The sequence below is a fragment of the Protopterus annectens genome, chromosome 2.part2, assembly GCF_019279795.1.
Source record: "Protopterus annectens isolate FY-2018-M chromosome 2.part2, PAN1.0, whole genome shotgun sequence".
Taxonomy (NCBI): Eukaryota; Metazoa; Chordata; order Ceratodontiformes; family Protopteridae; genus Protopterus; species Protopterus annectens.
The window spans coordinates 542,939,808-542,967,437 of record NC_056730.1 but is presented as its reverse complement, the minus strand read 5'-3'; positions in this window follow the sequence as shown (position 1 = coordinate 542,967,437).

Sequence of the window (27,630 nt, the reverse complement as noted above, 5' to 3'; positions counted from 1 at the left end):
TTGTGCTTTTATTAAAAAAAACAAAAAATTTCTTTTGGTCGAAAGTTTGTTTGTTTGTTTGTTAAATTTAACTGTTGAGGCTGCCCACTAAAGTGTGCTAGCCTGTGTAACTGATTTATTACTGTTTACTGCATTTCTGTGTGCTTTCTATCTCAAAAACAAAAAAAAACAAAAAAACAAAACAAAAAAAAAATATCCTTGTTTTCCCGCCTGTCCTTGATTAGTTTAGACCAGTATACAGGCTTTGCGGTATTCTGGGCTGTGGTGTAGTTCCTGTGTTGTCCATTGCCTTACTTGGATAGAAGGAAGTTTCTTTGCTCACCGGTGGGAGTGGGGAGCCTTGAGCAGTCTATCTGTCCCTGAAGGAGTGACCTCAGCACAGGAGCTTTTAGTAATTGGTTGTTTTGGACCATTTCTAGCTCTTTTGAAGTTCCCTGTTTAAAATCCAACTCTGAGCGTGTTTTTCTAGCTATACTACTCAGAAACAGCTCCTCGTGGTCCTGCAGAGTGGTCCTAGCAGCAGAGAACTGAGAAAAGCGACTGCTTTCCTGATTTAAGTATGTTTTGCTGTTTTTTACCTAAAATACCTTCTCTTGCTTACTTTGAACAAGCTTAAACTGTTTTTTTTAGCTGTTTGTTGCATTATATATTATCTGCACTTAAAGTTACATTTGGTCAAAAATTGGTAAAAGTTTGTTTGTTTGTTTGTTAAATTTAATTGTTGAGGCTGCCCACTAAAGTGTGCTAGCCTGTGTAACTGATTTATTACTGTTTACTGCATTTCTGTGTGCTTTCTATCTCAAAAACAAAAAAAAAACAAAAAAAAAATATATCCTTGTTTTCCTGCCTCTCCTCGACTAGTTTAGACCAGTATACAGGCATTGCTGTATTCTGCGCTGTGGTGTAGTTCCTGTGTTGTCCATCACCTTACTTGGATAGAAGGAAGTTTCTTTGCTCACCAGTGGGAGTGGGGAGACTTGATCAGTCTATCTGTCCCTGAAGGAATGACCTCAGCACAAGAGCTATTAGTAATTGGTTGTTTTGGACCATTTCTAGCTCTTTTGAAGTTCCCTGTTTAAAATCCGCCTCTGTGCATTTTTTTCTGGCTATACTACTCAGAAACAGCTCCTCGTGGCCCTGCAGAGTGGTCCTAGCAACAGAGAACTGAGAAAAGCGATTACTTTCCTGATTTAAGTATTTTTTGCTGGTTTTTTTACATAAAATACCTTCTCTTGCTTACTTTGAACAAGCTTAAACTGTTTTTTTAGCTGTTTGTTGCATTATATATTATCTGCACTTAAAGTTGCATTTTGTCGAAAATTGGTCGAAAGTTTGTTTGTTTCTTTGTTAAATTTAACTGCTGAGGCTGCCCACTAAAGTGTGCTAGCCTGTGTAACTGATTTATTACTGTTTACTGCATTTCTGTGTGCTTTCTATCTCAAAAACAAAAAAAACCAAAAAAAAATTCCTTGTTTTTCTGCCTCTCCTCGACTAGTTTAGACCAGTATACAAGCTTTGCTGTATTCTGGGCTGTGGTATAGTTCCTGTGTTGTCCATTGCCTTACTTGGATAGAAGGAAGTTTCTTTTCTCACCAGTGGGAGTGGGGAGTCTTGAGCAGTCTATCTGTCCCTGAAGGAGTGACCTCAGCACAAGAGCTTGTAGTAATTGGTTGTTTTGGACCATTTCTAGCTCTTTTGAAGTTCCCTGTTTAAAATCCACCTCTGAGCGTTTTTTTCTGGGTATACTACTCAGAAACAGCGCCTCATGGTCCTGCAGAGTGGTCCTAGCAGCAGAGAACTGAGAAAAGTGACTACTTTCCTGATTTAAGTATTTTTTGCTGTTTTTTACCTAAAATACCTTCTCTTGCTTACTTTGAACAAGCTTAAACTGTTTTTTTAGCAGTTACATTTGGTCGAAAATTGGTTGAAAGTTTGTTTGTTTGTTTGTTAAATTTAACTGTTGAGGCTGCCCACTAAAGTGTGCTAGCCTGTGTAACTGATTTATTACTGTTTACTGTATTTCTGTGTGCTTTCTATCTCAAAAACAAAAAAAAAATATCCTTGTTTTCCCGCCTCTCCTCGACTAGTTTAGACCAGTATACAGGCTTTGCGGTATTCTGGGCTGTGGTGTAGTTCCTGTGTTGTCCATTGCCTTACTTGGATAGAAGGAAGTTTCTTTGCTCACCGGTGGGAGTGGGGAGTCTTGAGCAGCCTATCTGTCCCTGAAGGAGTGACCTTAGCACAAGAGCTTGTAGTAATTGGCTGTTTTGGACCATTTCTAGCTCTTTTGAAGTTCCCTGTTTAAAAATCATCTCTGAGCGTGTTTTTCTGGCTTTACTACTCAGAAACAGCTCCTTCTGGTCCTGCAGAGTGGTTCTAGCAGCAGAGAACTGAGAAAAGTGACTACTTTTCTGATTTAAGTATTTTTTTGATGTTTTTTACCTAAAATACCTTCTCTTGCTTACTTTGAACAAGCTTAAACTGTTTTTTTAGCTGTTTGTTGCATTATATATTATCTGCATTTAAATTTACATTTGGTCGAAAATTGGTCAAAAGTTTGTTCGTTTGTTTGTTAAATTTAACTGTTGAGGCTGCCCACTAAAGTGTGCTAGCCTGTGTAACTGATTTATTACTGTTTACTGCATTTCTGTGTGCTTTCTATCTCAAAAACAAAAAAAAATATTCTTGTTTTCCCGGCTCTCCTCGACTAGTTTAGACCAGTATACAGGCTTTGCTGTATTCTGTGCTGTGGTGTAGTTCCTGTGTTGTCCATTGCCTTACTTGGATAGAAGGAAGTTTCTTTGCTCACCGGTTGGAGTGGGGAGCCTTGAGCAGCCTATCTGTCCCTGAAGGAGTGACCTCAGCACAAGACCTTGTAGTAATTGGTTGTTTTGGACCATTTCTAGCTCTTTTGAAGTTCCCTGTTTAAAATCCATCTCTGAGCATGTTTTTCTGGCTATACTACTCAGAAACAGCTCCTCGTGGTCCTGCAGAGATGTCCTAGCAGCAGAGAACTGAGAAAAGCGACTACGTTCCTGATTTAAGTATTTTTTGCTGTTTTTTTACCTAAAATACCTTCTCTTGCTTACTTTGAACAAGCTTAAACTGTTTTTTTAGCTGTTTGTTGCATTATATATTATCTGCACTTAAAGTTACATTTGGTCAAAAATCCGTTGAAAGTTTGTTTGTTTGTTTGTTAAATTTAACTGTTGAGGCTGCCCACTAAAGTGTGCTAGCCTGTGTAACTGATTTATTACTGTTTACTGCATTTCTGTGTGCTTTCTATCTCAAAAACAAAACAAAAAAATCCTTGTTTTCCCGCCTCTCCTCGACTACTTTAGACCAGTATACAGGCTTTGCTGTATTCTGGGCTGTGGTGTAGTTCCTGTGTTGTCCATTGCCTTACTTGGAAAGAAGGAGGTTTCTTTGCTCACCGGTGGGAGTGGGGAGCCTTGAGCAGCCTATCTGTCCCTGAAGAAGTGACCTCAGGAAAAGAGCTTGTAGTAATTGGTTGTTTTGGACCATTTCTAGCTCTTTTGAAGTTCCCTGTTTAAAATCCACCTCTGAGCGTGTTTTTCTGGCTATACTACTCAGAAACAGCTCCTCGTGGTCCTGCAGAGTGGTCCTAGCAGCAGTGAACTGAGAAAAGCGACTACTTTCCTGATTTAAGTATTTTTTGCTGTTTTTTACCTAAAATACCTTCTCTTGCTTACTTTGAACAAGCTTAAACTGTTTTTTTAGCTGTTTGTTGCATTATATATTATCTGTATTTAAATTTACATATGGTCGAAAATTGGTCAAAAGTTTGTTTGTTTGTTTGTTAAATTTAACTGTTGAGGCCACCCACTAAAGTATGCTAGCCTGTGTACCTGATTTATTACTGTTTACTGCATTTCTGTGTGCTTTCTATCTCAAAAACAAAAAAAAAACAAAAAAAAATATCCTTGTTTTGCCTCCTCTCCTTGACTAATTTAGACAAGCATTCAGGCTTTGCTGTATTCTGGGCTGTGGTGTAGTTCCTGTGTTGTCCATTGCCATACTTGGATAAAAGGAACTTTCTTTGCTCACCAGTGGGAGTGGGGAGTCTTGAGCAGTTAATCTGTCCCTGAAGGAGTGACCTCAGCACAAGAGCTTGTAGTAATTGGTTGTTTTGGACCATTTCTAGCTCTTTTGAAGTTCCCTGTTTAAAATCCACCTCTGAGCGTATTTTTCTGGCTATACTACTCAGAAACAGCTCATCATGGTCCTGCAGAGTGGTCCTAGCAGCAGAGAACTGAGAAAAGCGACTACTTTCCTGATTTCAGTATTTTTTGCTGTTTTTTTACCTAAAATACCTTCTCTTGCTTACTTTGAACAAGCCTAAACTGTTTTTTTAGCTGTTTGTTGCATTATATATTATCTGCACTTAAAGTTACATTTGGTCGAAAATTGGTTGAAAGTTTCTTTGTTTGTTAAATTTAACTGTTGAGGCTGCCCACTAAAGTGTGCTAGCCTGTGTAACTGAATTATTACTGTTTACTGCATTTCTGTGTGCTTTCTATCTCAAAAACAAAACAAACAAACAAATATATATATCCTTGTTTTCCCGCCTCTCCTCGACTAGCTTAGACCAGTATACAGGCTTTGCTGTATTCTGGGCTGTGGTGTAGTTCCTGTTTTGTCCATTGCCTTACTTAGATAGAAGGAAGTTTCTTTGCTCACCGGTGGGAGTGGGGAGCCTTGAGCAGCCTATCTGTCCCTGAAGGAGTGACCTCAGCACAAGAGCTTGTAGTAATTGGTTGTTTTGGACCATTTCTAGCTCTTTTGAAGTTCCCTGTTTAAAATCCGCCTCTGAGCATATTTTTCTGGCTATACTACTCAGAAACAGCTCATCGTGGTCCTGCAGAGTGGTCCTAGCAGCAGAGAACTGAGAAAAGTGACTACTTTCCTGATTTAAGTATTTTTTGCTGTTTTTTTACCTAAAATACCTTCTCTTGCTTACTTTGAACAAGCTTAAACTGTTTTTTTAGCTGTTTGTTGCATTATATATTATCTGCATTTAAAATTACATTTGGTCGAAAATTGGTCGCAAGTTTGTTTGTTTGTTTGTTAAATTTAACTGTTGAGGCTGCCCACTAAAATGTGCTAGCCTGTGTACTGAATTATTACTGTTTACTGCATTTCTGTGTGCTTTCTATCTCAAAAACAAACAAAAAAATATCCTTGTTTTCCCGCCTCTCCTCGACTAGTTTAGACCAGTATACAGGCTTTGCTGAATTCTGGGCTGTGGTGTAGTTCCTGTGTTGTCCATTGCCTTACTTGGATAGAAGTAAGTTTCTTTGCTCACCAGTGGGAGTGGGGAGTTTTGAGCAGTCTATCTGTCCCTGAAGGAGTGATCTCAGCTCAAGAGCTTGTAGTAATTGGTTGTTTTGGACCATTTCTAGCTCTTTTGAAGTTCCCTGTTTAAAATCCACCTCTGAGCATTTTTTTCTGGCTATACTACTCAGAAACAGCTCCTCATGGTCCTGCAGAGTGGTCCTAGCAGCAGAGAACTGAGAAAAGCGACTACTTTCCTGTTTTAAGTATTTTTTGCTGGTTTTTTTACCTAAAATACCTTCTCTTGCTTACTTTGAACAAGCTTAAACTGTTTTTTTAGCTGTTTGTTGCATTATATATTATCTGCATTTAAATTTACATTTGGTCGAAAATTGGTCAAAAGTTTGTTTGTTTGTTTGTTAAATTTAACTGTTGAGGCTGCCCACTAAAGTGTGCTAGCCTGTGTAACTGATTTATTACTGTTTACTGCATTTCTGTGTGCTTTCTATCTAAAAAACAATAAAAACAAAAAAACAATATCCTTGTTTTCCTGCCTCTCCTCGACTAGTTTAGACCAGTATACAGGCTTTGCTGTATTCTGGGCTGTGGTGTAGTTCCTGTGTTGTCCATTGCCTTACTTGGATAGAAGGAAGTTTCTTTGCTCACCGGTGGGAGTGGGGAGCCTTGAGCAGCCTATCTGTCCCTGAAGGATTGACCTCAGCAGAAGAGCTTGTAGTAATTGGTTGTTTTGGACCATTTCTAGCTCTTTTGAAGTTCCCTGTTTAAAATCCACCTCTGAGCGTGTTTTTCTGGCTATACTACTCAGAAACAGCACCTCGTGCTCCTGCAGAGTGGTCCTAGCAGCAGAGAACTGAGAAAAGTGACTACTTTCCTGATTTAAGTATTTTTTGCTGTTTTTTTCCTAAAATACCTTCTCTTGCTTACTTTGAACAAGCTTAAACTGTTTTTTTAGCTGTTTGTTGCATTATATATTATCTGCACTTAAAGTTACATTTGGTCAAAAATTGGACGAAAGTTTGTTTGTTTGTTTGTTAAATTTAACTGTTGAGGCTACCCACTAAAGTGTGCTAGCCTGTGTAACTGATTTATTACTGTTTACTGCATTTCTGTGTGCTTTCTATCCCAAAAAAAAAAAAAAAATCCTTGTTTTCCCGCCTCTCCTCGACTAGTTTAGACCAGTATACAGGCTTTGCTGTATTCTGGGCTTTGGTGTAGTTCCTGTGTTGTCCATTGCCTTACTTGGATAGAAGGAAGTTTCTTTGCTCACCGGTGGGAGTGGGGAGCCTTGAGCAGCCTATCTGTCCCTGAAGGAGTGACCTCAGCACAAGAGCTTGTAGTAATTGGTTGTTTTGGACCATTTCTAGCTCTTTTGAAGTTCCCTGTTTAAAATCCGCCTCTGAGCGTGTTTTTCTGGCTATACTACTCAGAAACAGATCCTCGTGGTCCTGCAGAAAGGTCCAAGCAGCAGAGAACTGAGAAAAGCGACTACTTTCCTGATTTAAGTATTTGTTGCTGTTTTTTTACCTAAAATACCTTCTCTTGCTTACCTTGAACAAGCTTAAACTGTTTTTTTAGCTGTTTGTTGCATTATATATTATCTGCACTTAAAGTTATGTTTGGTCAAAAATTGATCGAAAGTTTGTTTGTTTGTTTGTTAAATTTAACTGTTGAGGCTGCCCACTAAAGTGTGCTAGCCTGTTTAACTGATTTATTACTGTTTACTGCATTTCTGTGTGCTTTCTATCTCAAAAAGAAAAAAAACAAAAAAAATATCCTTGTTTTCCCGCCTCTCCTCGACTAGATTAGACCAGTATACAGACTTTGTTGTATTCTGGGCTGTGGTGTATGTCCTGTGTTGTCCATTGCCTTACTTGGATAGAAGGAAGTTTCTTTGCTCTCCGGTGGGAGTGGGGAGCCTTGAGCAGCCTATCTGTCCCTGAAGGAGTGACCTCAGCACAAGAGCTTGTAGTAATTGGTTGTTTTGGACCATTTCTAGCTCTTTTGAAGTTCCCTGTTTAAAATCCGCCTCTGAGCATTTTTTTCTGGCTATACTACTCAGAAACAGCTCCTCGTGGTCCTGCAGAGTGGTCCTAGCAGCAGAGAACTGAGAATAGCAACTACTTTCCTGATTTAAGTATTTTTTGCTGTTTTTTACCTAAAATACCTTCTCTTCCTTACTTTGAACAAGCTTAAACTGTTTTTTTAGCTGTTTGTTGCATTATATATTATCTGCATTTAAATTTACCTTTGGTCAAAAATTGGTCGAACGTTTGTTTGTTTGTTTGTTAAATTTAACTGTTGAGGCTGCCCACTAAAGTGTGCTAGCCTGTGTAACTGATTTATTACTGTTTACTGCATTTCTGTGTGCTTTCTATCTGAAAAACAAAACAAAACATATATATATATATATATATATATATATATATATATATATATCCTTGTTTTCCCGCCTCTCCTAGACTAGTTTAGACCAGTATACAGGCTTTGCGGTATTCTCGGCTGTGGTGTAGTTCCTGTGTTGTCCATTGCCTTACTTGGATAGAAGGAAGTTTCTTTGCCCACCGGTGGGAGTGGGGAGCCTTGCGCAGTCTATCTGTCCCTGAAGGAGTGACCTCACCACAAGAACTTGTAGTAATTGGTTGTTTTGGACCATTTCTAGCTCTTTTGAAGTTCCCTGTTTAAAATCCACCTCTGAGCGTGTTTTTTTGGCTATACTACTCAGAAACAGCTCCTCGTGGTCCTGCAGAGTGGTCCTAGCAGCAGAGAACTGGGAAAAGTGACTACTTTCCCAATTTAAGTATTTTTTGCTGTTTTTTACCTAAAATACCTTCTCTTGCTTACTTTGAACAAGCTTAAACTGTTTTTTTTGCTGTTTGTTGCATTATATATTGTCTGCATTTAAATTTACATTTGGTTGAAAATTGGTCGAAAGTTTGTTTGTTTGTTAAATTTAACTGTTGAGGCTGCCCACTAAAGTGTGCTAGCCTGTGTAACTGATTTCTTACTGTTTACTGCATTTCTGTGTGCTTTCTATCTCAAAAACAAAAAAAAATATCCTTGCTTTCCCGCCTCTCCTCGACTAGTTTAGACCAGTATACAGGCTTTGCTATATTCTGGGCTGTGGTGTAGTTCCTGTGTTGTCCATTGCCTTACTTGGATAGAAGGAAGTTTCTTTGATCACCGGTGGGAGTGGGGAGCCTTGAGGAGCCTATCTGTCCCTGAAGGAGTGACCTCAGCACAATAGCTTATAGTAATTTGTTGTTTTGGACCATTTCTAGCTCTTTTGAAGTTCCCTGTTAAAAATCCACCTCTGAGCGTGTTTTTCTGGCTATACTACTCAGAAACAGCTCCTCGTGGTCCTGCAGAGTGGTTCTAGCAGCAGAGAACTGAGAAAAGTGACTACTTTCCTGATTTAAGTATATTTTGCTGTTTTTTACTAAAATACCATCTCTTGCTTATTTTGAACAAGCTTCAACTTTTTTTTAGCTGTTTGTTGCATTATATATTATCTGCACTTAAAGTTATATTTGGTTGAAAATTGGTTGAAAGTTTGTTTCTTTGTTTGTTTATTAAATTTAACTGTTGAGGCTGCCCACTAATGTGTGCTAGCCTGTTTAACTGATTTATTACTGTTTAGTGCATTTCTGTGTGCTTTCTATCTCAAAAACAAACAAACAAAAAAAAAAAATCCTTGTTTTCCCGCCTCTCCTCGACTAGTTTAGACCAGTATACAGGCTTTGCTGTATTCTGGGCTGTGGTGTAGTTCCTGTGTTGTCCATTGCCTTACTTGGATAGAAGGAACTTTCTTTGCTCACCAGTGGGAGTGGGGTGCCTTGGGTAGCATATCTGTCCCTGAAGGAGTGACCTCAGCACAAGAGCTTGTAGTAATTGGTTGTTTTTCACTATTTCTAGCTCTTTTTAAAGTTCCCTGTTTGAAATCCACATTTGCGCGGCTTTGCGCGATTGTGCGTATAGCGCAGCGCTGGTTAAACAAGGTTAAACTTTTCTGGCTCCACCAAGTCTGCTCTTCAAATTTTCCCTTAAGAAAGCTCTACTCTTATCAAAATCAGTCAGCTTTATTATAAGCCTAGCACTTGTTCTCAAAACCTCTCTTCTAAGTAAGCACTCTCAAACTAAAGAAAGCAATACATCCACCTACCATCCCTGTGAGTACCCACTTCCCTTAAAGGCACAGCACTCCCTTATAATATTCTAGCATTTCGAGTGGTAGATTACTAGCATCCTCTCCTGTTCAGCTGGTTAATCTGGGAATCTTGAGACAATGCTACAATTGTCTCATGTACACAGACAACCCTCTCCTCCTCCCAACAAACACAAATACATGTGAGAGATGCAACTATATAGCCAAACTGGAGGCTGAACTCTCTCATCTCAGGACTGGCAAGACCAGACAGGAGGAGAAGGTAACCACACACACAGCAAACCCAGTCCCACATAGACCTACCACAACTGCAAACCAAACACATAATAACATAAAGACATACTCGGAGGCTCTAACAAAAAACTTACCAAAACAACAGAGGCTCCCAAAGCAGACACCCAAAAATCCACCACCTCAAAACATAACACATGCAACACATACTTCAATAAATCAGTGTGTCAAACAATCACAGCCCTTAAGTCCAAACACTATGCCTGATACATGAGTAATAGGTGACTCTATAGTCAGATACACTGACGTTCCGCTTACCAGGCTGAACAAGGAGAGGGTAATGGTGAGCTGCCTATTGGGAGCTAGGATCCGCCACATAACACACGCACTCAGATCACTCCAAAGCAAGTACAAATATGACTCCGTCTTTGTCCATGCCGGCGTGAATGACCTGAGACGTACCTCCCTGGACTACAAGAAAAGAGACATAGAGGAGCTCTCTGATTATGTAGCCCAGGCTGGCATGACCCTGACCCTGAGCAGCATCTTGCCCTCACCAAGAATGATGCCACAATACAAAGACAAGATGATCAGCTTTAATAATTGGCTCAATTACTGGTGTCATTCTAGGGGGATCCAATGTCTGTCTGCTTGGGATGACATGCTGGACAAGCCACGCTGCTTCGCAAGGGACGGCTTGCATCTGTCACCACTGGGCTTCCGGATATTGGCTAAGGCTCTTGCCACCCCCATAGTGCCTTTTTTAGGCAAGGCTCAAAAGACAAACCCACCTCTTAGAAAACAAAAATGGAAAAAAATAAGGGTAATGCTGCTCAACGCCAGAAGTCTAAATCTCAAGATGCAGGCTCTTGAAGCACTCCTCAGTATGGAGAACATCGATGTCTGTGCAGTCACTGAAACCTGGTTCAAGGATCCTGAGAGCATCCCAGAGCTACCAGGCTATACCTCGTATCATGCTTTTCGGCCCCAAAACTTGGGCCAAACCAAAAAGGGAGGGGGAGTGTCCATATTCATCAAGGACACCCACACCTCCAGGTTAGTGGCAACACATGAAGCATCAGAGACCATCCAGGTGCAACTAACCGTAGACAAAACTGCTATACAACTGGTAGCATGTTACAGACCACCCTCCCAATCTCAGGAACCCCATTCAGCCTTCCTGAAGACATTGGAGGATATGAATGTCTCACCAAACACCATCATATTGGGAGACTTCAACTACCCTAACATAGACTGGGTGCATAATTCTAGCCCTAACACCCTAGCCCAAAGGTTCCTGGAATTCATAAATTCAAATGCAATGGAACAGCTAGTCACCTCTCCCACAAGGGGAGATAATATACTAGACCTGATCATAACAAACATGGGGACAAAGTGCTCCACACCAGAAGTATACCCCTCACTAGTGAGATCTGACCACAAACTAATCACCCTGGATATACATATCCCACCTCCACCCCCAACACAAAAGACTACAGTGAAAAACTTCTCAAAAGCCGACTTTACACTTCTTAAGACTGAGATGGTATCCTTTAAGCCCACTGGGCCAGTGGAAACCACATCCCACAATGCTGAATCCTTCACAAATGCTTTCTACGGACATCTCTAAGAATGCATGGATCATGCAATCCCAAATAAAACCAAGACCCTCTCCACCAAGGGCAGGCATCCTGTCTGGTGGACCCCAGCCATAAACAAATTGTATAACAAAAGAAGAAAGCTACTGCACATCAGAGCAAAATCCCATAAAGAGAAGGCATCTCTGATCAGCACTAGTAGAAAGCTACGTTCTCTCACAAAAACATCCAAGGCAAACTTTGAGAGAAAAATTGCTATGGACACTAAAGATAACCACAAGGCCTTCTTCTGCTATGTTAGAAACCTGGGCGGAAACCCTCAGATATGCTCAGAGTTAGTTCACAATGACAAAAAATACACTGAACCCACAGATATTGCCAACATTCTGGCAGACAGGTTCAGTGCAAATTTCTCCCCTCCCTCACCCCCAAAAGAGGAAATACTTATCTCAGCTGAATGTAACCTCCCTGTCATCTCAGATGTCCAGGTGAGAACCGTCCTCAGCAAAGCTAAAAACACAGCATCAATGGGACCTGATGGTATCCCGGGTTGCATGCTACGTGAACTCCAAGAGGAGCTAAACCCGCACATAAAAATGCTATTTATCCTTAGCCTTACTACAGGATATGTGCCTGAACACTGGCGTACAGCAACAGTGGTCCCACTCCACAAAGGAGGCACCTCTACAGACCCTGGTAACTACCGCCCCATAAGCTTAACCAGCCTGGTTTGCAATGCTATGGAAAGAATCATTATGGAACTCATAAACAGAGACATTGGGGACCTACAGACACTTGATCCCACCCAGTTCGGCTTTGTAAAGTGCAGATCCTGCCTTTTGAACCTGGTTGACTTTTTCGAAACAGTAACTAGAGCCATTGATGAGGGCAAAGCAGTCCATACAGCCTACCTGGACTTGGCTAAAGCTTTCGACACAATACCCCACTCAGGCATCATAGATAAGCTCAACAGCTTAAATGTAAATCCATATGTCACAAGATGGGTTGCAAACTGGCTAAAGGATAGAACCCATAAAGTCAAAATCGCTGGAGCCATGTCAGACTCAAAGCCAGTCACAAGTGGCGTCCCACAGGGCTCTGTCCTGGGACCCCTCTTGTTCGGCATTTATTTCTCAGATGTGAAAGCAAACATGGGAGGGTTGTGGCTGACAAAGTTCGCAGATGACTGCAAACTAGGCGCCATAGTCGATACACAAGCTGACACATACATCCTACAGAAAGGCCTCACTGAAACGGACAACTGGTGCCAGAGTCATGGCCTTAAACTAAATGCCAAAAAATGTATATTCATCCCCTTTGGGAAAAACAAAGTACCCACAAATTATCACATAGACAGTAACCCACTGAGTACAAAAAAAGTAATCAGAGACCTGGGGTCCCAAGTCGATAGTGACCTCTCATTTGACACCCACGTTGCCAAAGTGGTTAGAAAGACTTTCTACCTTGCCCACCTTATCATGAAGGGATTCACATCCAGATCAAAGGAGGTCATTGTACCCCTATACTCCTCCCTTATCAGGCCCATGATTGAGTACAATGCCCCATTTGGTATGTACCTCACCCGGCACTTGCAACAGCTGGAGAGACCCCAAAAGTACCTCACCAAGAGGATCAAGGGTCTCCAACATATGTCATATGCTGCCAGACTAGAGAAACTCCAGCTCTATTCAGTAGCATACTGCCTACTCAGAGGTGATCTGTGCCTGACGTACAAGGCCATGTCCAATCAGGAATTGATGGACATGCTCCACCTCAAAAAATCCAAATCCATCAGAACCATGACAGCTAAAGATTTAAACCTCAGCACAAATATGAATAGGACATGCTGGAGGGGCAGATTCATAACTCAGAGGCTTCCCATACTCTGGAACAGAATCCCAGTTCATGTTAGGCAGAGCCCCTCACTGACTCTCTTCAAGAGAAATCTTGACGAGTGGATGGGAGATTGTAGGTTTACCCCGGGGGTCATCTCTGTGTCACTACTAGACAGAGGCACAGTAAACTAATTCTATTATGTAAGGGGGTCTTCACTGTGTCACTACTAGACAGAGGCACAGTATTCTAAATCTATTCTGTACACTTTTGTACCATTACATGGGGTGGCGAAAGCCACATCACTATGGCTAGGCTTATAAATGCCGCAGGGCAGATAGCCTAGTACTAAACTATGAAACTATGAAACTATGAAACAAACTCTTGCAGAAATTTTCTTAATTAAATGGTGGATGGAAAACTAGGAGAAATTTACAACTTGCTTCTGCAACAATGACATATTCAAGAGATGAAATCAGTAGTTAGCATTCTAGATAGTTTCATAACTTGTAAAAATAAATAACCACTCCTACCCATACCATGCTTTCTAAAAAGTCCAGCCTCAGGGCTGTGAATTCTCTTGTAACCTGGAGGAATACAAAAACACAGGCATATCTCTGAGTTTTCATCTGTCCAAATTTTCTATAATAAAAGCAAGGTCATAGTACCAGCCAAATAATACATCAGTCCTGGTTTATTTATGTTTGATCTTGCATTGCACAAAATACATTCGCAAGTCAAATGTCACATGGGTCACTTGCTCAAAAGACCTTAACCTGTTATGTGACATCAACAGACCTTACTGGAGAGACAGATTTGTCTCACAGAGGTTACCCCACCTTTGGAACAAGCTTCCTATTCATCTTAAACAAAGCCCTTCATTGGCCCTATTTAAGCACAGTTTGGACGACTGGATGAGTAAACAGAAATTCACCCCAGGGGTTCCACCTGTGCCCTCATGGACAAGGGCAATAGGTGCTGATTGCTTGAACCAGAAACCCTTGGGAACATGGCTAGGCTTGTAAGAGCCCTAGGGCCATTAGCCTAGTAACCTCCTATGATCCTATGATCTTATGAACAGTCCTACGTGGAGAAAAAGTTCTGTCTTTTGAGCCAAGATGTAATTTTGGGTCCCTGGATATTGGAGTAAGACAGGGAGAATCCGGTTCACTAAACCATTTGTCCCTTGGTTGTCACTGAGAAATCTTCAATCCAGCTTGATAGACTCCATCAGAGGAAGCAAAAAGAGACCTCCTTTAAAGGATTGCCTGATGTAACACTGTAACCCTGAGTTTCCTGCACCATAAGGGCAAATAAGGCTTTAAGGTGAAAACAAAAAGGAAGTGATCTCTTGTATTCTATGCATATCCTAGATGCAAATGGGACCAAAATAAGCTCTGTTACCCCATCTGTATGTTGACTGGGGCATTTTTGTGCTAATTATATTTTTTCTTGTTTGCTTTGGAGTCTGACTTTGACTGACACTCAAGTCAGTCTTCTGCATGTGAGCACTGTATGAGAATGTTTGCCTGAAGGCATATATTATTAGCATTGTGCTATTCTACTCCAAGGTTCCTGGTTAATGCATTTAGAAAAGCAATGCGAATTGGCAGGTTTTCAAGTAGACAGCAGAGAATGGCTATCTAGTTAGCATTATTTTTTAGCATTACTTGATTTAATTTCAAGCTACTTGTGTATTGAACATAATGTGTTTGATTTAAAAGATTACCATTTGTTGATGTCTGCTGTTGCTATTTGTCATTTAATGATGTCTGCTTAAGCTTTTCAATTGATTTTGTGCATTTTGAGTCTTATTGGCTCAGTTAATTTCAATTTTATTGTGATTTTCTGATTGTTAATTAGTTGTTTCATTGCAACAATGACATAACATAGACAGATGTTATTATACTGCTAAGTAATTTAGAGAGATCAGCTATTATTGTAATTTTATGGAGGTTTCTGCCATTCTGCTACTTTATATTTTAATTTTTAATGTCTTTAAGAATAAACAGAATAAATTAGCAAAAGTATAACAGTATAATTGTAAGGTGATATCACCTCATCTGAGTCATCAGCACTGATAACTTCATGTAGTAAAGTAGGAACAAGAAAAGAGATCTGGGTATGATAAAACTCTTATCTTGTTCTTAATTTGCTACATGATGGTATCAGTGCAGCTGCTAGGCTACCCATTATTCTGCCTAACAGCTTTAGTTAGAGGTTCTATTGCTATGGAAAAGGATAGACGAGATTAAGGACAGCCTTGTTGATTTCTTTACTACATTTTATTCCTGACCCATGGTGGTGGTGCTGCGGTAGCATTGTCGCCTCACAGTAAGACGCTGTCCAGTTCGATTCTCAGCTAGAGCATCTTCTGCGTGGAGACATGCGTGAATGGGCGTACCTTCATTGAATGTTATGCTTCAGGACTGGTAACTCGGCACGTAAAAATCAACTACCAATCATTAGCAGACCGGAGTTCCGCTGTGGCGACCCCTGACCGGGAAAAGCCAAAAGACACAAAAACAACTGCATTTTATTCCTGGAGAAAGGAAAACAATAACATTAATATCTAATAATATAAATGACTGCTCTAAAACTTTAAATGACTTAAAGAATTTCTGTTTCTAAAATATTAATTAGTTTAATTTGAAGTCATCTTAAACAAGTAAAGTTATAAGTGTTAATGTTTTCTTGGGTTTGTCTATTTATTATATAGCTTGTTTAGTCATTATAAAGCAAATTAAGAATCAAGGGTTTAATTCTGTTTGTTAATGTGGACCAGAGTTGTAACTAGGGTAGGGTTAAGGGATCATGATGGCAGGAGCCCTTGATGTGAGATGGCAGAACAGGAATTCATTTCTGAAGCTGGAAGAACTTCTCAGCTTCAGAAGTAAATACTGATACAGTATTTGTAGTTACGACTGAAGAAGAGAAGCATCCGCTGTGTAGAAAATTGACTGTAGCAAACAGCAATCTTCAATCCAGCTTGATAGACTCCATCAGAGGAAGCAAAAAGAGACCTCCTTTAAAGGATTGCCTGATGTAACACTGTAACCCTGAGTTTCCTGCACCATAAGGGCAAATAAGGCTTTAAGGTGAAAACAAAAAGGAAGTGATCTCTTGTATTCTATGCATATCCTAGATGCAAATGGGACCAAAATAAGCTCTGTTACCCCATCTGTATGTTGACTGGGGCATTTTTGTGCTAATTATATTTTTTCTTGTTTGCTTTGGAGTCTGACTTTGACTGACGCTCAAGTCAGTCTTCTGCATGTGAGCACTGTATGAGAATGTTTGCCTGAAGGCATATATTATTAGCATTGTGCTATTCTACTCCAAGGTTCCTGGTTAATGCATTTAGAAAAGCAATGCGAATTGGCAGGTTTTCAAGTAGACAGCAGAGAATGGCTATCTAGTTAGCATTATTTTTTAGCATTACTTGATTTAATTTCAAGCTACTTGTGTATTGAACATAATGTGTTTGATTTAAAAGATTACCATTTGTTGATGTCTGCTGTTGCTATTTGTCATTTAATGATGTCTGCTTAAGCTTTTCAATTGATTTTGTGCATTTTGAGTCTTATTGGCTCAGTTAATTTCAATTTTATTGTGATTTTCTGATTGTTAATTAGTTGTTTCATTGCAACAATGACATAACATAGACAGATGTTATTATACTGCTAAGTAATTTAGAGAGATCAGCTATTATTGTAATTTTATGGAGGTTTCTGCCATTCTGCTACTTTATATTTTAATTTTTAATGTCTTTAAGAATAAACAGAATAAATTAGCAAAAGTATAACAGTATAATTGTAAGGTGATATCACCTCATCTGAGTCATCAGCACTGATAACTTCATGTAGTAAAGTAGGAACAAGAAAAGAGATCTGGGTATGATAAAACTCTTATCTTGTTCTTAATTTGCTACATGATGGTATCAGTGCAGCTGCTAGGCTACCCATTATTCTGCCTAACAGCTTTAGTTAGAGGTTCTATTGCTATGGAAAAGGATAGACGAGATTAAGGACAGCCTTGTTGATTTCTTTACTACATTTTATTCCTGACCCATGGTGGTGGTGCTGCGGTAGCATTGTCGCCTCACAGTAAGACGCTGTCCAGTTCGATTCTCAGCTAGAGCATCTTCTGCGTGGAGACATGCGTGAATGGGCATACCTTCATTGAATGTTATGCTTCAGGACTGGTAACTCGGCACGTAAAAATCAACTACCAATCATTAGCAGACCGGAGTTCCGCTGTGGCGACCCCTGACGGGGAAAAGCCAAAAGACACAAAAACAACTGCATTTTATTCCTGGAGAAAGGAAAACAATAACATTAATATCTAATAATATAAATGACTGCTCTAAAACTTTAAATGACTTAAAGAATTTCTGTTTCTAAAATATTAATTAGTTTAATTTGAAGTCATCTTAAACAAGTAAAGTTATAAGTGTTAATGTTTTCTTGGGTTTGTCTATTTATTATATAGCTTGTTTAGTCATTATAAAGCAAATTAAGAATCAAGGGTTTAATTCTGTTTGTTAATGTGGACCAGAGTTGTAACTAGGGTAGGGTTAAGGGATCATGATGGCAGGAGCCCTTGATGTGAGATGGCAGAACAGGAATTCATTTCTGAAGCTGGAAGAACTTCTCAGCTTCAGAAGTAAATACTGATACAGTATTTGTAGTTACGACTGAAGAAGAGAAGCATCCGCTGTGTAGAAAATTGACTGTAGCAAACAGCAAGCAGTAGTTACATTTCAGATGAAGAGTTTTTTTTTTTTTTTGTCTCCAGCTTTAAAAATTGTACTTGTTAGGGAAACTGTACAGTCTGCCAAATGAGCCAGATGATATTCTGATGAGCAAACTATATTATCATGATTCAGTAATGACATTAGTCTGTGACAATTACAGTCAGTTCAGTCTTTGGCTTGTTTACTTTGCTTAGTATTGGAATAGCAGCCAAGTCTTTCCATTTAAAAAGTATTTATTTTTCAATGATTATTTTAATAAATTACTTAAGAAAATATTACTTATATTATTTTGAAACAATGGGTGTTTATAGACAAATATGTTTTTTTCCTTTGCTAATAATTGTATGATTTCTTAACTAATTTCACATATATTAATGCCTTTTTTAAATGTGATGTATTATCTTCTGATAATTGCTTAATGATATTCTTATAATGAAATAATTTATTTCTTTAACATTTAGGTCTTTATAATTATTTTACATCTATTACCAAAATGTGATACAAAAATGACTTAACATTTCCTCAGTACTAATGTTCATTTATTGTTTTTAATATTTAATATTTGTGGAATGTTTTTTTTATAATGTGCTGCTTGATAATAATTCCATTCTCTGGGATGTTAGAAAATAACTCTTAAGTTTAATCATTTGAAGGACAATTGCTTTTTGTTTTTGGTAACCTATACTATGGTTGAATCCTAAAATAACACATCCATAATCATCTTACAGAGATGATTGGAAAATCTTTTCACCAGCATCGGAACTTGCCTGCAAGAAAACATCAAAATGATATATGAAAGGCAGAAATGCAAGATAAAATAAGTAAATAAGTAAATAAATAAGCAAATGCAAAGTAATATGAATATACCATCAGAAGTCACCTAGTTACCTGTAGTAAAAACACACACTATCACAATACCCATGTTAAAGTGCACTATACCACACAAATATCATATAATCATTAAGTACTTAAATCCCTACCATAAATCAGTAACACACAATAAATAAATAAAGAATTAAAGTAACAGAAATCTCTACCATGTAATAGAGACAAAATAAGAAGGCATTTCTAGTGATCCTAATATCAAACGTATATTATTTGTGAAAATAAATGTAAGCAGCTTTGCCTGGTCATCAAACTGCAGACACTCTATTTGTTAAGATATTGTCTTAGCCATTACAGTAATGATGGACTGCAGCTGTTACTCCTCCTCTTTGTCATTTAACAGTTATCCTATAGTGCTACATCCTGCATTGTTTGTTGGTGTCTCTTGAGTTTGTTTGCCGACAAATTGCATTTGTCAGTGACAAGGCTTTCTGATCATCTCTGTAAGATGACTGTGGATGCACCATTTTAGGATTTGACCATAACGTAGGAATCCTTGTTATTTTATCTTATAAAAGCTGTCGGTATATACTTTTTTAATACTGAACTATATCCATGAAAATTGTTTCTCCTTTTTATTATATTTTTAATAAGACATTACCCCATTTCCTTATTTTAGCTCTACTTCTAAAGACATCTTCAAAAGTAAATAATAATTTAATGAGTCAAAATAATTAATACTTTACATTCAGTCTTATAATTATATAAGAACAACTTTAAGACAGACATTTATAGACCACTCCTTAAACCCTTTCAGCTTGACTAATTAAAAATGCTGCACAATATAGTTGCTATTTTTCATGATTTGCTATCACTTTAAACACAACCACAGTATAGTTAAAAAATGAATATCAAACATCTTTAAAAGTAAATCTACTCTGGAAAAATAAATTTAATGAATTATAATTATTTTTTATAATTCAAGATAGATAAATTATGAATAAAAACAAATAATTGTAAGCTATCATGTCATTCATATCTCTAAAATGCAGAACCATTTAACGAATTCTTTAAATCAAGTATAGGAAGAGATTCTAGTTTGTTTGCTATTTCTGGAGCCATATTAAAAAAATGAAGTTAGAATCTCCTGCAAGTATGAATTAAACTCTCATATTATATATCTGGATATTTAATGCATTTCTTGTAATTTATATTTCTTAAGCAGATATCTAATACATCTCAGCTAATGTAGAGGTAATAGTTCAATATTCAGTAGTAAGCATCTGACCACTCTCATTATGTAAAAATGAAATTATAGACCTCAAATAATTTTAATTTACACTCTAGTATTTTCTCTTCTTTTTCCTATAAAATAGATAGTGCTGTTTAAGTTGTAGCATTAATCTTTATTTTTAAAAAGAAAATTACCTCCAGAAAATTATTATTGAATTTATAAATTATAAGTGCGAAGTCTGCAGCCTTTCAGACACAATTTAATCAATTTATATTTAGGAGAAAAATGCATAATAATGGCATTTAAAATCTTAGAATTATGTGCAAAAGCTAATATAATGACTTGTCAAATTAAAACTGAGTAAGGAACCAACTTTCAAAGTACAACTGGTAAGGAATTCAACCCTATGAAAATATTAAATGCAAGTTACCCTACATGCCAACTCCATGGTGATAGAAACACAAAGAAGGTAGAAATCACAACAACCACACAGTGATTTAATATGAAAACCATGATTTATGACTTCAACTATGTGGACTTGAACTTGACCAGCTAGATTTTTGCCCAGCTTGTATTTTTCAAACAGTAGTAAAACCCATTCCAAAACGGACAAGTTCACTTTGATAAAACTGTATAAAAGCTAATATTTATCAGAGTAACATGTGTAATTATCTTTTTGAGTTGCTGAAATGTGGACTGCTGCAGCAAGTATACGTGTAATAAGAATAGAAAATGCAGGAAACCTATGAACAATACATGAGTACCTCCACAAAATGGCAGATGTCAAAATTTCTAACATTAATCAATATAAACTTAAATTAAACAGAAACTAATGTAAGGCACAAAAAAATGTTAAAAAGTTTGTAGATAAATTAAAAATAACTTTTCCAAACACCGTAAACACAATTTATAAAAAAATAAAAGATGCTGTGCAGTGGATAACCAACAAAAATACCCAAATATAATCACACATACATTTATTGATTTCATTCATTTTATTACAGATTTTCATCAGAAATTACAATGACTTAATACTTCATTAATTTTATATGTGCACCAATTATCCAATCAACCAATCAAAACCAATATTCAATAAAATACCCAAATTTTAACCCCCAAATACAAAACTATTAGATAAATAGTATCATAAAATGTGTAATAATAATAAAGTGGCTTAGTAAGGGCATTATAGCTGAAATAAAAGATAGAAGAAAATGTAATAAATATATACCCAAGATTCATTAACGTGTGTATACACTTCATGCTAAGCCTATATGTTTTCTTTGTGTTTGCAGTTCCTACCGAATATGCAAGACACTGAGCAACCCTATAGATCAAGCAGCACCTGTTCATGGCCAGAAAGCTGTTAGTGGCCACGATGAGGTAGAGATGCCAAGCACAATTTATACACAACAAGTAGTAAATAAACTCAGTAAGCAAGCAAAAAGCACAATGCATGGCAAGGGCAACTTTAAACCATACTTAAGAGGCAGAGATGCTTATAGAGGAAATTGTATTGCTGTAGCAAGAGATTACTGTACAAACAACAGCATTCCTAATTAATTATGAGCCATAATAAAAATAACCATGTGCAGACAGAGACAAATTTATATCGATTTAAAAAATAAATGTTAACAAAAGCAGATGAGATGGACACACTTACCATGTGCCACATTGATTGAATGTCATATATATGTGCAAGTTAAGTTTCAAAGATGACAGAACAGATGCCAAGGAAAGCAAGTGCAGTAGTGGGCATGGCATATAATGTAATTATTACACAGATTGTGAATGATAGTGTGAAAGTCAGCTAAGGCGAATGAATTAATTAATTAATAAATGCATTGGTGTTTCAAAACAGGGAGAGGTCAAAGCATGTTAACCCTTTACATGCCATACATATATAACAGAAGCAATAATATGAAGTTATAATGGCAATGTACATACATGTAACATTGGGGACATATGGAAAAGAATCATGAATAGCTGTAAAAGCATTGCAAAAATAATGAGTAATCCTCACAAAAAAGACAGTAGTGTCAGCAACCATCATGTTGTGAATGGTAGAAAGTGTAACTGTTAATATATGGCATGTATGTCACTTTGACCACCATGTCAAAAGAAAAGTGTGCTGCTAGCCATAGCTACATATGTGAAAGTGCTATATATGTATTAAAAAATGAGGAACATGCTCATTTAACATAATAGTAACATGCACATTAATGAAGACAAATCTCATGTGTAGTCACTCCTGTCACAACAGCCTTGTTAATGTAGTACTGTCAGTATATGAATATGCATCTAACATACATCTGTGTGATAGAAAGAAACAGGAATTCATAGCTAATAGATAGAAGGCTTAGGAAAAAATAACTGCTGCTTCATGTTCAAATCACCATAGTCAAAATCCAATACCACTTCTTTGCAAGCTACAGGTTCCCCTCTATGACCCAGGAAATCCATACCATGTAGTTAAACTTATTAGAAACACTAACCATTCAACCCAATGCCATATTCATGGGTGACTTCAATTACCACACTATTAACTGGGAATCCTATGCAACAACAATCTTAGAGGCACAGAGATTCCTGGATTTTGTAAACAAAAATTCCTGGACAAGGTAGTTAATACACAAACCAGGCATGAAACCATACTGGATCTGGTCCTCACTAATATGGGAGAGTACTGCACACCCCTTACTGTAATGTCTTCCCTGGTAAGGTCAGACCACAAAACGGTCTCTTTTGAAGTAAAAATAAAACCTGGACCTCCAGCTAAATGTGAAATATTCAGAAACTACTATAAAGCTAACCTTCTGCTATTAAGTGATAACCTGGTAAAATTTCAAGCCCCAATAAACATTGAGAACACTGCTGCCTATATGCAGAACTTTTCACAGAAGCCCTGTACAAGCATGTTAATAGCTGCATAGAGGCAGCTGTACCCACCAGGAAGAAGGACGTAACTAACTCAAAAAAACAAGCCACGCTAGTGAAATCACAAAATCAATAGGCTGTATAACAGAAGGAAGAAAATCATGGCAAATATTAGGAGGTGCAGCACCCAGCAGAATAAAAGCACTCTAATCAAACTAAACAAACAACTCAGAGGACAAATAAAGTCTGCCAAAACCAAATTTGAGGTAAGTTTGGCCTCTCAGTCCAAGGACAACCACAAAGCATTCTGTAGCTATGTCTGCAACCTCAAAGTCAATACACAATTGTGTGCAGAGCTCATTGTAAATGCAGCCACCTATACTGAGCTACAAGATATAGCAAATTTCCTGGCTGATGAATTCAGCTCCATCTTTACCCCCCAACCTTCCCTCAGAGAATACCATCAAATAGAACTCTCCCTACTATCACTAAGGAACAGTCCTTAATGCTTTCTCTAAGACCAAGAGCACTGCATCGTTGGGCCCAGACAATATCCCCGGATGCCTTCTAAGCATGAAACATGATCTATCTGGGCCTCTGGAATTACTATTTAACTGTATCCCCCAAACAGGCTTCATGCCTCATGAATGGAGAACAGCAACAGTCATCCTTGTGCACAAAGGTGGGGCATCTACAGAAGCTGGAAACTACTGGCCAATAAGACTCACTAGTCATATATGTAAATCCATGAAAAGAATTATAATGGAAATGACAATAGAGATATAGCAAACCTCGAGACACTGGACCCAACCCAGTTTGGTTTTGCCAAGTGCAGATCATGCCTACTCAACCTGGTGGACTTCTTTGAGAAGGTATCCAAAGCAATGGATGAGAGGAAAAATGGTTCACACTGCCTACCTTGAACTGGCCAAAACATTTTGCAGTACTTCACTCAGCCATTGTTAACAAACTCATGAGGTTAGGTTCAAACTCATATGTCACCTGCTGGATAGCCAACTGGCTCACAGATAGAACCAGGAAGTTAGAACTGGGGAATCCACCTCTACAAAGAGGCCAGTTGCAAATGTAGTCCTTCAGGGATCAGTCCTTGGACTGCTCCTTTTTGGAATTTACTTCTCTGAAGTCAAGGCCAATGTCAGTGATCTCTGGCTGACTAAATTTGCAGATAATTGCAAATTAGGAGCTGTCATTGAATCTCACACTGACACAAATGTTCTCCAGGAAGGAATGACACAGACAAACAACTGGTATCAGAGCCATTGACTAAAACCAAATGCCAAGAAATGTGTAGTAGTATCCTTTGGGAAGGCATCTACCCGTGGTAACTACGATATTGAAAACACACCCCTTAGAGTTGAACCAGTAGTCATAGACTTAGGGACACACACATAGATAGTAATCTAGCCTTTGAAATTTATGTGTTTACAGTAATGAGGAAATCATTCGATGTTGATTCACTTATAAACAAAGGTATAGACTCTAAGTCCAAGGAAGTCATTGTTCCACAGTATTTGGCATTGATCAGACCTATACTTGAGTACAATTCCCACTTTGCCAACAATTGGAACATTCATAGAGGTTCCTCACTAAAAGAATATAGGGCGTAAGTAAAATGTCCTGTGCAGACCGCCTCAAATTCCTGTCTCTGTATTCTGCCTCCTACAGGCTTTTGAGGGGATATCTATACTTGGCATCCAGGGAATTGCCAGACCTCACTCTGATGGACCTCCTGCATATCCACAAAAAAAAAAGCAGCACCAGAATTGCCCATTCTAAAGATTTAAACACTGCCTGTGATATAAATAGGACCTGCTGGAGAGACAGGCATATATCCCAGAAACCACCACATCTGTGAAACAAGCTCCAACTTGGCCAATTGGATGGGGAACAAGAAATGTATCCCTGGTTTGGTACCTATGTCTGTAATGGATACAGGCAACCTGTAAATGGTTTATCTCCCAGGCCCCTGCTTATAAATGTTTCATCTCCCAACCCCCTGCTTACACTTATCAAGGATATCAGAACTTGTTAAAGTTTTGGAATGCATGGCTAGACTTAAAAAGGCCCTTGTGGTCATTAACCTAGTAAACACCTATGAACCTATGAACATAGCAACATTATTATATAATGCCATCAGCTACAGGGGAAACTAATCCACTTGCCATTTAAACATTGATTGATTATAATGCATTTTCAGGAATATAAGCATCAATAGTACATGCATCCTTTCTGCTGCAGCTGTAACACAATACATGTTTATATACAAAATATTGGCACACTACACCTCTGAATGCAATATAGCATCATATTGTGCATCACATATTGCCTGAAGTATGTATCATGGCACACATTAATATTACCCTTATGACAGTAGATAACTATAGCTCACAATCAGATGCACCATTAAGGTTCATAGGTTCATAGGCAAGTACTAGGCTAATGGCCCTGGAGCCACTGCAAGCCTAGCCCAATAGTGTTCCCAGTCATCTGGCTTACCAAACATTAGTTCCCTGTGCCTCTATCTAGCAGTGCAATTGAAGTGATCCCCAGGGTGAATTTTCTATTTCCCATCCACTCATCAAGATTTCTCTTGAAGAGGGCCAGTGAGGTGCTCTGCTTGACATGAATAGGGAGTTTATTCCACAGTATTGGAAGTCTCTGGGTTAGGAACTTATCCCTCCACCAGGTTCTGTTTAATGTGGTGATAAGGTTGAGGACTTTGGAATGAGTAGCATGGAGGGATTTTTTTCAGATGAAGCATGTCTAGCAAAACTGAGTCACACATGGCTCTGTATATCAAGCAGAGATTGCCTCTAAGTAGGCAATATGAGTTGAAGTAAAGTTTAAGTTTTTTTAAGTCTGTCTGCATAAAGCACATGTTTGAGTCCTAAGATCCTCTTAGTGAGGAACTTCTGTGGCCTTTCCAGTTGCTGGATGTGTCTAGTGAGGTACATGCCAAATGAGGCATTGCACTCTATAATGGGTCTGATGAGGGCAGAGTAGAGAGAGATAATGACTTCTTTTTCCTTGGATGAGAAACCTTTTTTGACGAGATGTGCCACGTAGAATGACTTCCTTATGACAGTGGTGATGTGGTTGTTAAAGGAGAGATTGCTATCTATCTGTGTCCCTAGATCCCTTATAACACCTTCAGAGTTAAGTGGGTTCCCTTCGATATGGTAGTTTGTGGTCACCATATTTTTCCCGAAGGGAATGACGATGCATGTTTTGGCATTGAACCTAAGGCCATGGTTTTGTCACCAGCCATTGGTTTCCATTAGTCCTTTTTGTAGGATGTCCCCATCAGCTTGAGAATCAATAATAGCTCCCAGTTTGCAGTCATCCGTGAATTTGGTTAACTAGAATCCCTTGGTGTTGGCTTGAAGTTCAGAGAAGTAGATATACCAAACAGGAGAGGACCCAGAACCAATCCCTGTGGGACTCCACTTGTAACTGCCCTGTTGTCAGATTTGGAGTCAGCTACTTTCACTGTGTGGGTTCTGTCAGTGGCCCAGTTGGCAACCCATCTAGTGATGCATAGGTTAATGCCCAGATTAGTGAGCCTATCAATGATTCCACGGTGTGGAATGGTGTCAAAGGCTTTGGCTAGATCGAGGTAGGCTGTGTGGACAGCCTTGCCTTCATCCACCTCCCTGGTGACAGCTTCGAGGAAGTCTATCAGATTGAGCAGACATGATCTGCCTTTCACAAACCCAAACTGTGTGGGGTCCAGGGTTTGAAGGTTCCCTATATCCTTATTTATAAGATTCGTAATAATACATTCCATAGCCTTACAGATCAGGCTTGTCAAGCTGATGGAGTGGTAGTTCCCAGGGTCAGTAGACTCACCTCCTTTGTGGAGTGGGATGGCTGTAGCAGTGTCCCATTCAGTGGGGACAAAGCCAAAACTGAGGCTGTAGTTAAACAGGGCACTCAGGTATGGTGCCAGTTCTTTTTGTAGATCAGGTAGGACATAACCCAGAATATTATCTGGTCCCATAGAAGCTGTATTCTTACCTTTGGTCAGTGTGGTTTCTACTTCTGCAGTTGTGATAATAGGGAGATGGTATTCTTCGGGTATGTGGATGGGCCCTTTGGGGGTGAAGGGGGAGTAAATTCACACTAAACCTGTCCACCAAGACATTGGCAATATGAGGTGGTTCAGTATAAGTGGTGCCATTGTGCTGTAGCTCAGAGCAAATCTGTGTATTATTATGCAGATTTTTGACATAACTAAAGAATGCCCTGTGGTTGTCCTTAGTATCTGTAGAAATGTTGCTTTCATAACTAGCGTTGGTGGATGTGATGAGGGATCTCAGTTTCTTACTGAGTTTTCCAAGGGAATTTTTCCAGTCATTGGACTTTACCCTTTTCTGCAACAGTTTTTTTTCCCTTCTGTTGTAGAGTTTGTTAATGGCAGTGGTCCACCAGGTTGTCTTCCTTTTTTTCAGAGGAGAGTGGCTTGGTTCTGTTTGGTATGGTCCTGTCTATGCAACTGTGTAAATGCTCATACAGTGCCTTGGTATATGATTCAGCAGCCATAATCCCATTCCCCATTTCCATGGATGACGTGAAGCTTGCCATTTCTGTCCTCAGAAGCTCAAAATTAGCTTTGGAGAAGTTTTTCACTGTAGTTTCCTTTTCCATGGGTAGGGACGGGATTTGGATATCAATGGTGATTAACTTGCAGTCAGATCTGACCAGGGAGGGGTTTATCAGTGGAGTAGAGCAGTGGTCCCCCAAGTTTTAATGACTAGGTCAAGAATGTTGCATCCCC